This window comes from Melitaea cinxia, chromosome 2 (assembly GCF_905220565.1).
Source record: "Melitaea cinxia chromosome 2, ilMelCinx1.1, whole genome shotgun sequence".
NCBI classification, from domain to species: Eukaryota; Metazoa; Arthropoda; class Insecta; order Lepidoptera; family Nymphalidae; genus Melitaea; species Melitaea cinxia.
In genome coordinates this window covers 5,462,160-5,474,515 of record NC_059395.1, presented here as the reverse complement: position 1 = coordinate 5,474,515, position 12,356 = coordinate 5,462,160, and positions in this window count along the sequence as shown.

The window sequence follows — 12,356 nt, the reverse complement described above, 5'->3', positions numbered from 1 at the left end:
AAGTGCCATCGTTTTGTAAAAAATGAAAAAAAAAGTTCTACCGAAATTGCTTGAAAGAAAATAAAATAAATTACGACCATTTTAAGACGAAGAATAGTAGTGTAAACACGTAAATACAGTTAATTCTTCTACCGCGAACAAATTCTTACGGTTGACAATTGATGTTAGCGGCATCGAATAGTACCGTGAAGGTTTTTTTTGATTCCCATAAGATGTTTGTTAGTGAATACTCTTGTAGAGGTTTTATATCGATATGACAGTTATATTTTTTTTACTTTTTTAACGAATTTTAAAAGGAGGTATTGTTGTGCAGACTAATTGTTATTATCAGACTTTAGTTAAATATTTTTCTTCTATATTTGAAAATATTTATAAAGAGTTTTGATGTACATAAGTTTTAAAGTACAGATTATTTCACAATTGTATCATATAGAAGTCTTTAAAAGAACATCACACACATACATAGCAATTTCCATGTGAAGTCAAAGGCATGGCTTAAAATAGAATTCTGGTCAAAGTGTTGTGGCAGCCCTCACCCCTGCGTCTGTAATTACATACGTCCAGTCACCCTGCCGTGTTACACTAGGTAGTTGAGATGTTATTCATGGATAAGTAATTATTGTATTATATCTAATGACTTGTCGCTATCATGGAATTGTAAAACATTGTAGGATTTAAATTACAGTAATTGAAATGAAGGAATAGTAGGTTGCATATAATCTTACATACATACAATATACATACAACTTATATACAAAAAAAATTGACTGGAATGTTTGGATCACGCTTTGTAGTAGTACTACGAGTTAAAGATTTAATGTTTTATTTGTAATTGATAAATTAAGAAATTTCTGGATCAGTTTTATTTATTTAACAGGCTAACTTATCACTAAAGACCGGTATCTATCTTTGAATTTGCTTACTAGGGGCAGAATTTTGATATAAACTTCATACAAATTGTGTCAAAAACCTTTCGCTAGTAAGATGAACCAGATATAGATAGATATAGGCTATATTCTAACGGGAGAAAACAAAACAGTCAAAAATCAAATAAGCGTTAAGTTATTATTACATACATTTGTATGATGACTGTGTAATGTTTATTGTACTTTTTTTGTACTAAAAGAGCCAAACATGCTAACATGTCTCTACCGAGTAAAGGCTTCGATGTTTATATATAAGATAAGAATTGTATTTTAGCGAACTTTATTTGTTAACTTAAATATTAACCAAATCTTACATTCGGGCCACTAGTGATAACTAGCGTATATCGCAGATTTAATCATTCTATGTTTCATTTCGTCGGTACTTAAAATAGTAAGATTTGCCTAAAAAAGTTTTCACTACGATAAAATAAGTAAATCTTCAACACCTACCTACAACGAAAAGTTGTATTAAAAAAAAGCTATCACAACAAAAAAAGCTTTTTTTACTGAATTCAAAGAGTGATTTTATCAAGTTTTTTGTAAATTTTATGTAAAAAGATCTGTATAAAAAGTATCTCTGTTTAAAAAAAGGAAAAAAGAATTTGATTACTCGTTCAATCAAGCGATGCGAAAGCGCGACGTTAAATTATCTACGGCTCAAGCAAGAGCAGCAAGGGGTTTGTCATACATAATTTAAAAACATGGTTTACGTATTTAAAAGAATATTGTATGTTTGTATTTTACAAAATCAAACGTTATTCAACTATTTAGTTATATTTTTTTTTATTTTTAAGAAATTATTTCTATTAGATGTGTCGCTACCATCGATTCGGAATTTAAATTTTTGAGAGAACAATCGGCAAGAAATTGAGGAGTAAGGAAAGAAATACGAATAAATTATGACTACAGAATTCGACCAATTTTAACAATCACATTTTAATATAATCTGTTATAAATTTATCACGAATCGAAATATGTTAGGAATATCTTAATGGTCGTCTCTTGTAATGTAGTAAGAATTTTCAATAGATCGACGATATGCAACGACGCCGGTTATTCGAATTTGTAATTTTTTATACATACTAAGCCTTCTTACTGATACCGTAATCATCAGACCTTGTATACACCTAGTCCTTGTATATAATATTCAATATATTTTAATAAGGCTGATAATTTACTATATTTTTACTGCCTTGATTTTTTTAAACATTACCTCATAACTTTTTGCTGGATATAAACATTTTTATCATTCTTTTTTTGTTCAAAATTTAATGCTAGTTATGTGTTCGGTATTTAAATTTGAGTGGGATCTGACAAATAATGTTTGAGTATATATCAGTACAATACAATGTAGGTCTTAATCAAAAAGTCATTAATTCAAATTGTAATGAAGTTTGCGCGTTTTAAGAGAAATTCTTGCTATATACATCTGCCAAATCGAACTGGTACACTGTAACAGATCAAGCCCCAATTTTTCAATGGCAATTAAGCACGACACTTTAAAGAAAATGAATCTTGATACGCATAATTTATTTTATTGCGCAGGCAACGCTGTACACAATTTAGTATCTTATTCTAGTGCATAACATTTGAATTTATCGTTAGCAAATTTCTGCAAATTTCCATCCTGCTCTACAAATTTGAACAACTGAATAATTTGAACGATTGGATGGAAGAAATTCCATAGAGTTAGTTAGTACTTTATTCCATAGAGTTACTAGAGTTCCTACGATTAGACAGATACATAATTTTATATAATTCTAAGCTAATCTATATTACTTACATTCAGTTTTCTGTTAAAAAATGTATTTTGAATACACGCGTGTTTAAACATAATGTTTGTACATACTTTGCCTTGATAATAATAATAATGACATTTATTTCGGGACTAGCCCATATAGTGTTAGTACAATAACAGAGAATAAATTTAGAATGAAAATTAATTTAAATATAAAAGTGAAAAGATCTATACAATAGTGTAAGCAGTGTGATTGCTTAAATTATTGTATAGATCTAATTATAAGACCATATATAAGTAATACGAGTAATAGTAATAATATATCAGTGTAGAAGACACAGATAATTTTTCCTTTAAATGTAGCAGATACAAAGATGATCGAATAGAAACGAATCATTTATTTAAACCTGAATAATGTATAGCGAAAGTAATTACAAACACAAGAGAGCAACAGTCAGTACAGGGAAATGAAATTATGTCGTAGTTAAAGTACTTAGTAGATACTATGTATGTTTAACCTTAGGATAAATGTACTTCATAAAATAGGCTATTTTTTTAAGCGTTTATGGACTAATGTTTTACCTAATAAACTGAAAAAATCAATAATATTTTTAAGGTTATTTATAAATATTTATTAAATTTTTATTACATAGACAATATTTGTTATTATTTTGTATTATATATACAGGGTACAAAATATAACAGGTAAATAATATTGCGTTCAAGCAGTTTTGTATTTCTGGTGGTGAGTAAAGTGACCAGAGCTCCTGGGGGGATGGGGGTAGATCGGCAACGCGTTTGGGACGTTTTTGGTGTTGCAAGCGTCTATAATAAGCTACGGTAATCGCTTACCATCAGGTGAGCTGTAGTACGCTTGTTTGCCGACCTAGTTGTATAAAATATCTAGTATATCAAATAATTTTATATCGTAAATCTATCATAACCGTCTACATCATAATTCGTATTATTAAAATAAGAACGACCGTTAGTTAGACCCAAATATTTCACTACGTAACTATCACAACAATTAAATTAATAATAAATTGAATATCGCAATACCTCAAGTTTATTCAGCATTTTTAGTCAAAAGAGTCGAAAACGTAAAGTCAAAAGTTCAGACGCGCTGCAAAAAGCCGACCGGTGGCGGGATAACCATCCAACTGCTGGCTTTGAAATACACAGGCTGAAGACGGGCAGCAGCGTCTTCAAGGCAAAGGCAGTCACGTCACAAAGCCAGCCCTGCGGTCACCAACCCGCTTGCCGAGCGTGGTGACTTTGGGCAAAACACATAAGTTCACGCTATTTTTGGCGTAAGCTTGTGGAAGCCTATGTCCAGCAGTGGACTGTATAGGTTGTAATGATTCACACACGGTCGTCTGTTCCTAATGTAAGCAAATTATTACTTGTATTATAACTTATAGGTAACAGCCGATTGCTATAGTTAAAAACATGTTTTTGATAAATGTACATGAAAATTATCGTATCGCGGTGTTTGTAGTTAAACTCCTCCGAAACGGCTTGACCGATTCTCATGAAATTTTGTGTGCATATCGGGTAGGTGTGAGAATCGAAAAACATCTATTTTTCATCCCCTACCTGCTACATATTAGGGTAGTTCACCCCTAATTTTTTTTTAATTTTTAGTAAAATTATTTATTCTTATAATTTGGCGTTGAAAAATACATATAACCCTAAATTTTTACCCTTCTACCACTAACCCATATTTTTAAATAGCGTTTAGCGGGCAAGACAACGTTTGCCGAGTCAGCTAATAATACATACAAAAAACAAATATTATACTCAGGCCGAAATCGAACCCATAACTCGCAGAGCAGCAACGGCCTATATTATTTATAAAATGCATTCGCCCATTACTTTGTCGCTTTTATCGTATCCCACAAAATGATTTAAGTAAAATTATTCAATATCTGTAGGTAATGTTGTCATTGATGATTTGTTAATCTATTGTAATGAAGATATTCAACATCATGACACAAGATAGCGATGAAAAAAGACATAAATGAAAGCCCTTACAGTACGGGAGTTCATCACAGCCGTCAAGGTCTTATAAGTACAACAGGTTACTTTTAACTTGTAGAGGCGATTACTAAATTGAATTTTTTATTCTAATTTTATGAAAATAAGAATCAAAATGGTTTCTCTTGAAATTTTATGATATCGAGGGTGTAATATTATGAACAGGTTTTCTTCTTAATCTTTATGAGTCTAGAAATAACTTACGATAGATGAACTACGATGCTTTAGGTTTAATTATTTGTGGTAGATATTGATTTATATTTAAAGCATGTTATTCGATTCAAGATCATATTAATAGCAATTATCTGTTTAGCAGCAACTTACTTCATCAAGATATTACTAAATTAATAATGATTGAAGTTTTTTTAAACATAGTAATTTTTTTTAATTCTTTTATTAAGCCTAGGGACTTTTATCCTACACGGACACGCCAGTCCCATTGTAACTCTAACAAAATAATCAAAACCCCCCCAAAGAATACATTTTATGAGAAAAAAATATCTTCCGAAACCAATTAATTCTTTTTGACACTAAGCCCAAAGTCGAGGAAAATATTTAAGCTGTTTTTATGATTCACAGTAAAAGATAATTATATTTGTATAATATAATCTGTCAGTGATTACATTTATGTTTATATTAGGATGTTGATTATAAACTTATTTAAACTTAACTGTTGATAATAATGTGTGAACCGTTACGAACTTAACTTTTTTTATATTAAAAATAATTAACGGTAATTTTATATCTGCGTACATTTTTAGTCAAGACGTAAGTAAAAGGTATTTTGACCTTATTTTTTTGTTTTTAGAATAACGAAAAGGGTAAATTTAATTCATTAATTACCCTAGCACACAAAAAATGTCAGTTCGACGGATTGAATTACACGAGAAGCATACTTATGCTAGTTAAAAAAAAATCATTTGCACAAATGCATTTATTTGCAATTTTGAACAATTTTTTGCAGTTTTTTGGAACTTGCAAAAAATTTGGGAGTGTAGGTTAAAATGAAACGCTAAAATGTGGTTATGAAACAACTTAAGGCGGTGCGAAGTGCGCAGGGTATATAGGTATATAATATTGGTGGAAAGATTATCTAAATACGCTTAACTCAAGAATCACCAGTTTGTTATTCGTTAGGAAAATTGATTGACTTAAATGCCTCTATAATGAAGGTGCGCTTTTAAAACTCACGTTACGTTTTTTTTTTAGAAACTTTACGGTAATTAAAAACGGTCACAAATACGTTGTTTACAATTTAAAAAAATAAAATAGTCGAAACGGTTGGTATTTGTAAGTATTAATAACAAAACGGAAAACATATATTTACTAATCAAGACTCGTTCATTACTGTGTAGTTTCTTGCAAATTAAAAGTATCAAAGAATTAACGATATAAAATACGATTACAGGTAAAATATCAATCGTATAAAAAAAGTATTTTCACTTTCAATTATTATAAAAAAAGGACACAAATTAAAATAAAACTTGAATAAAAATGGTACGGTTAAAGATAGATATGTATAATTGTGTCAGACAAGATGAAAATAGTTTTTCAAATCAAATTTTTCAAAATATTTGATTATATATCTTTACCATAAATTACTGGTAGTATTTTTTGTTGAAAATTAAGAATTGAAAATTAATCTCTTACAGACAACTCCTGTCAATAGAGAAAATATTGATATTATGATAAAATTAGGCAAACGGAACAAACCCTTCAATCTTAGTTGTTAAATACAATTTATTAATATTATAATTAAAAAATATGAAATAATCACACATTGCGTAAATTCAAAGTATGTAATACTCACCGTGTGAGAGCGCAGTGGAACTCAGAGCAATGACTCTCGCACTTGACCTTGCGTGGCCGAGTACAGCGAAACCGCCGCGGTACCCGTTTTATACTGGCGTTGTTTTGTGTACATACGGACGGCGTGGGCATCGTGCTTGAGCTTTCAAGAGCTTTTTGGTGGCAAAAGTTGAATTTTATTATATTAGTTACATTTAATAATTATATTCGTTAAGCTCATGTATTGATTCTTGTGTCCCGTAGAATATGTTTTGGAATAAAACTAACAATAAAAATTCAAAACAATACGCAACAAAGTACAGAAGCATAAGAAATTTCAAGACTAAATAGTAGTTAGAATAAAACTATAGCAATTTGTAAAAAGCTACAAAAGTGTAAGGTATACATTTTAGTAAGTAGAATGTATCTTTTTGGTATACCGACTCATAAACGTATATTTTGAATATTAGTATCTACCTAACAGCGACCAATTATCAGCTGCTATAAATCTGACTTTATAATCTCAAAAAAAATGCGTGCGTACAAAGTTCACATGTCAGAAGTGAAACTTCTTTGGCAAACTAATTTTTAAGTCTCGTTTATATTTATACAAATCTAAAGCTTTTGATTTCTGTTCCAGCGCCATCGACAAAAAAGTTGCCGTTTCATTAAAACGTTGCCGTTTCATCCGTAAAAATTTTACCGTCATGCGCATAAAGAAGTTTTACTTCAAAAATCACTAACAAGCAGCTACTGTATCGATATTTAGTTTCTAAGCACCAGAATTTTATATAGTAAATTTTGTTTACTATTTTTAATAATGCCTCTCTTATGGACTCTATCTTTGGGAATGTTGCAGATGCACTTGCATGTGGTTCAGATATTTTTCTTCTCAGCTACATTCATCTCTGTTCTTTGACATCGCTCTGGTGTAGCGGTGCTCTAAATGGATATTTGTATATGTGCAAATATTTCTTTGAAGTCTAGGTGTCTGTCATTGTAGGTTACCCCACCGTGCTGCGGAGAGCACGTTCAGTTGTCGGTCCATTTTTTTTATCATAGACACCTGATAGTAATCGTTACTCGTAGTGAAGAATGTGTCCGCCTACCCGCAGTGGAGCAGCGTGGTGGATAAAGCTATGAACATTCTCATACATGGAGAAAGAGGCCCATGTCCAGTGGTATATTATAGGCTGAATTTCACGACTGTTGTTACGTAAAATAAGTAATCCTGGCTGATATAATTAAGAATTATAATAATAGGACTCGCGAGAACATCTTACAATAATTGTGTTTGCTCGCAAACGAAAAAAAAAACCGACTTCAATTACATCGACAAGTAATACAACGTAGATCGACGAAAAAATAGTCAAGCAACTACGCGTTATCAAAGATTACTCAAAAAGTAGTTATCAGATCTCGATAAAATTTATATGTGACCACATGATAAACATCAGCTTTCGATTAAATTAAAAATTATCAAAATCGGTACACCCAGTAAAAAGTTATTACGGATTTCCGAGAGTTTCCCTTGATTTCTCTAAGATCCCATCATCAGATCTTGGTTTCCTTATCATGGTACTAAACTAGGGATATCCCCTTTCCAACAAAAAAAGAATTATCAAAATCGGTACATCCAGTAGAAAGTTATGCGGTATAATACAACGTAGGTCGACGAAAAAAGCGTCAAGTAAAAACGCATTATTAGATATAACTCGAAAAGTAGTTGTTAGATCTCAAATAAATTTAAATGGGCCAATTGGCACACATCACCTTTCGATTAAAACAAAATTTGTCGAAATCGGTCTACCCGGTCAAAAGTTCTGATGTAACATACATAAAAAAAAAAAAAAAAAAAAAAAAATAGTCGAATTGAGAACTCCTCCTTTTTTGGAAGTCGGTTAAAAAGATCACACACACACAATGTATGTCAGTGTGTAATTTGCACAGATTTCCAAAAATAGACCTAATAAGTAAAAATAAAAATAGCCTTGATAGAAGTAGTACGAAAAAAATCTTACATTTTTTTTTAATTTTAAACAATCGCTATGTCCGTATGTTCAAAGACAAGATCTTAGCCAGCTTAAGCAGATCTGTCGTGCAATGAAATCGATCAACAAAGCTAAAATATGAATTTACAATCAGGTAGCTTAATTAACTAGATTATTATGTATTCTTATCTCTCTCATGATCCTGATTTAAAATCTACTTAAAGATGTTATCTGTGATATGATTATGATACATTTTACAACGGACTTAATATATAAAAAAAATGATTAACCGAAATGTATGAACGCGCATAACTTTGGTCTAATAACATAGTTCTTAATTTTCTGTGTTCATTGATGTCAGGACATAATTTGTTTAAAAGTGAATTAGAAAATAACTTCTTGAAAAAAAAATGACGGTACGTAGTTCTGTGGTGTCAGCTAGTTCGTAATAAAATAAGCATAATTAACAGTATTTAATATAAATATTTTATAACCACTAAATTGTGAACTTCTAATTGCGGAAAACGCTTGAACCTCGAGAAAAGACATTAAAAGAATACCTAATAAGAGAGAATAAGGTTTATTATACTTTTGCTTTCGAACAGAAAACATAGCAGTTTACTGAGAATATGAAGAGAGAAGGAATTTAGCGACTCGATATTTATATCAACAGATCACTTCACTTCAGCGTATCGAAGTCCACTGCTGGACATAGGCCTCCACAAGTTCGCCCCAAAATATCGTGAACTCATGTGTGTGGCCCGTAGTCACCACACTGGGCAAGCGGGTTTGTGACCGCAGAGGCGGCTTTGGCGCACCGAAGACGCTGCTGCCCGTCTTCGGCCTGTGTGTATTTCAAAGCCAACAGTTGGATGGTTATTCCACTGTCGGTCGGCTTTTTAAGTTCCAATGTGGTAGTGGAACTGTGAAGACACGCGAAGATAGGGGGTGGCTATATTCTTTACTGCCGTAACCACACAGCAAATATATCATATCTACATATATCACCTGAAAGCTATTTTACAAACTCTTTCACAAGCTCCGATTTTTTTTAAGTCACACAACAGCATTAGTTGGTTTCTTAATTGCTCGTTTAAATGATGCAATCTTGGGCTCTTAGTTGCCCGTGCCTTTTTTGACGAATGATTATCATAAAATGTTACTAATCCGCGTCCGTTTTATAATAATGGTACTTCCGACTTGCAGTCCAAATACTGCATGGAAAAGCTGGACTCTGACTGTTTTTTTTGTTACACATCTATTATTATTATTATTTTCATTTCAGTACATTTTTAAATTATTTCCGAATATAGTCGAGGCTAAGCCGTCGGCGTTTACGATTTTTCGCTTTTCGCTTATGAGGATATATTTTCTATATAATTATAATAATACAATGTACAAAACACAGATAAAAACCGTGAAGTGCGAGTAGTATCTACATATTACTACGTGAAGCAAACACTTGGGTACAAAATTAATTTTTCCGAAAATTGCACGGACGGAGGAGTATGAAATTTCGCACACTTATAGTTTATATAGAGAAAGCAAGAATATGCAGAACGCTAATATATTTTTTTAAATTATGCATAAAAATACATTACACACACTACCATATATTTGATACATACACGCATGTATTCTCCTTTGTTTATTCTTACAGAAATATAGTCTTTGAAAACAGAATCTTAAATATGTTCAAACTTATAATTTAAATTAATTATGATCGAATTTCAACCACTGGGGACCACTGACGTTAATATAAATCCATTAAAGGTATGAAGACGCTTAAAAGTGGCAAGCTTATTTTATATAAAATAAAGATCTTCCTGTAAACCTTAAAGGTCTTCCTGTGTTCCTGTCTTGTTCTATTCTAGTTCTTAAAGCATTTTCAAATCACATTACATTGTAATAGCTATTAAATAGTCACTATACAGGAGTTAAGTGATCATCATTTACTGTAATATAAATATGTTGATACACACACACACACACACAGTCGTATGTTCCTTTAAGGCAGCTAACTTAATACCCAGGTTATATATTAGGTAACAGCAGATTTATATACACAGATATTTATATAATAATATAAATAAATTAAAAATAAACAAGTCTTTTGTTTCTTGCTTATTCATTGTACAATTTTATTTCAATTTTTTTAATTTTAATGTATTTAAAAAAGACCGATAAAAATAATATGGTTATATAGTATAATTAATTATGTTGCCATTTCAAGGCGTAGTGTGATTGAAAATATTAAAAAGCGTAACACATTGTGATATACTCATAGTTAAATACATATTAGATTGAAAATGGAAATATAATTAATATAAGTATGTTGATTTAATTAATCAGATATAGACATTTTGTTGTAAATTTTATCAATTTAAATTCTATTTTACTGTTGTGCTGTGTGGTTACGGCACTAAAGAATTTAGCCACCCCATCTCTTCCCGTGGGTGTCGTAAGAGGCGACTAAGGGATAGCACAGTTCCACTACCACCTTGGAACTTAAGAAGCCGACCGATGGCGGGATAACCATCCAACTGCTGGCTTTTTTAATTCACAGACCGAGGACGGGCAGCAGCGTCTTCGGTGCGACAAAGTCAGCCCTGCGGTCACCAACCCGCCTGCCCAGCGTGGTGACTATGGGCAAAAACCCCCATGAGTTCGAACCTAAAAATAAGGCCCTCAGTTCCCGGCAGCCCCACTATTCCCGGCTACGGCAGCGGCCGTGGTAACGGTGGGGTAGAGGGTGCTAAGAATCACCGGGGTACGGGAGGCTGCCATAGAAAAATATTCCTGGCTACGTATAATGGACGCACGCTACGGTTGGACCATCACCTCACCGAACTTGAGGTAGAACTTAGTCACATTAAGTGGAGCATACTGGGGTTGTCTGAAGTCCGAAGAGAGGGAGAGGACACGATGATCCTGGACTCCGGGCACTTGTTCTACTTCCGTGAAGGTGATGGGCTTTCCCAAGGTGGCGTCGGTTTTCTGGTTCACAAGACTCTCACTAACAACGTTGTGGAAGTCAGTAGTGTGTCGACCCGGGTAGCGTACCTTGTACTTAAGCTCACCGACAGGTACTCCCTGAAAGTGATACAGGTATATGCGCCGACCTCGGCACACTCTGACGATGAAGTCGAAGCCTTGTATGAAGATATTACAAGGGCCATACATGGCACTACTTCGACCTTCTACAGCGTTGTTATGGGAGACTTCAACGCTAAAGTGGGAGTACAAGGCCGCGACGGATCGAGCATCGGACCACACGGATTGGGGCACAGGAATCACAGGGGGCAGACGCTTGTCAACTTCCTCGAATCGGAGGGGCTCTTCTTGATGAACTCATTTTTTGAGAAGAAGCCCCAAAGGAGGTGGACATGGCAAAGCCCCGATACTGTGACGAGGAACGAGATAGATTTCATCATAGCGGATAAAAGGCATATATTCAGAGATGTCTCAGTGGTTAACAGGTTTAACACCGGCAGCGACCACCGGCTAGTACGGGGCACTCTGAATATATGTCTCCGAAAGGAGCGGACCCGCTTGATGAAATCTACTCTCCGACCTACGCTGCCCCAAATACTATGTGGCTCCGAGCAGTTTCAGTTGGAACTCCAAAACCGATTCGATTCGCTGGAAACTACTAGCGACGTGGACGAGATAACCGACAACGTGGTGAAGACGGTGTGTACACTGGGTCGCAGGCACTTTCCACCAACAAAGCCAACGAAGCAGTCCAAACTTTCTCCCGAAGCCTTGGATCTGATGCGGCAGAGGCGCGAGTTGCCGGCTGCTTCGCCAGAACAGAGGGCTCTTTCCAAGAGGGTACGGAAAATTATTCGCCGAGACCTCCGCTGCTCAAATACG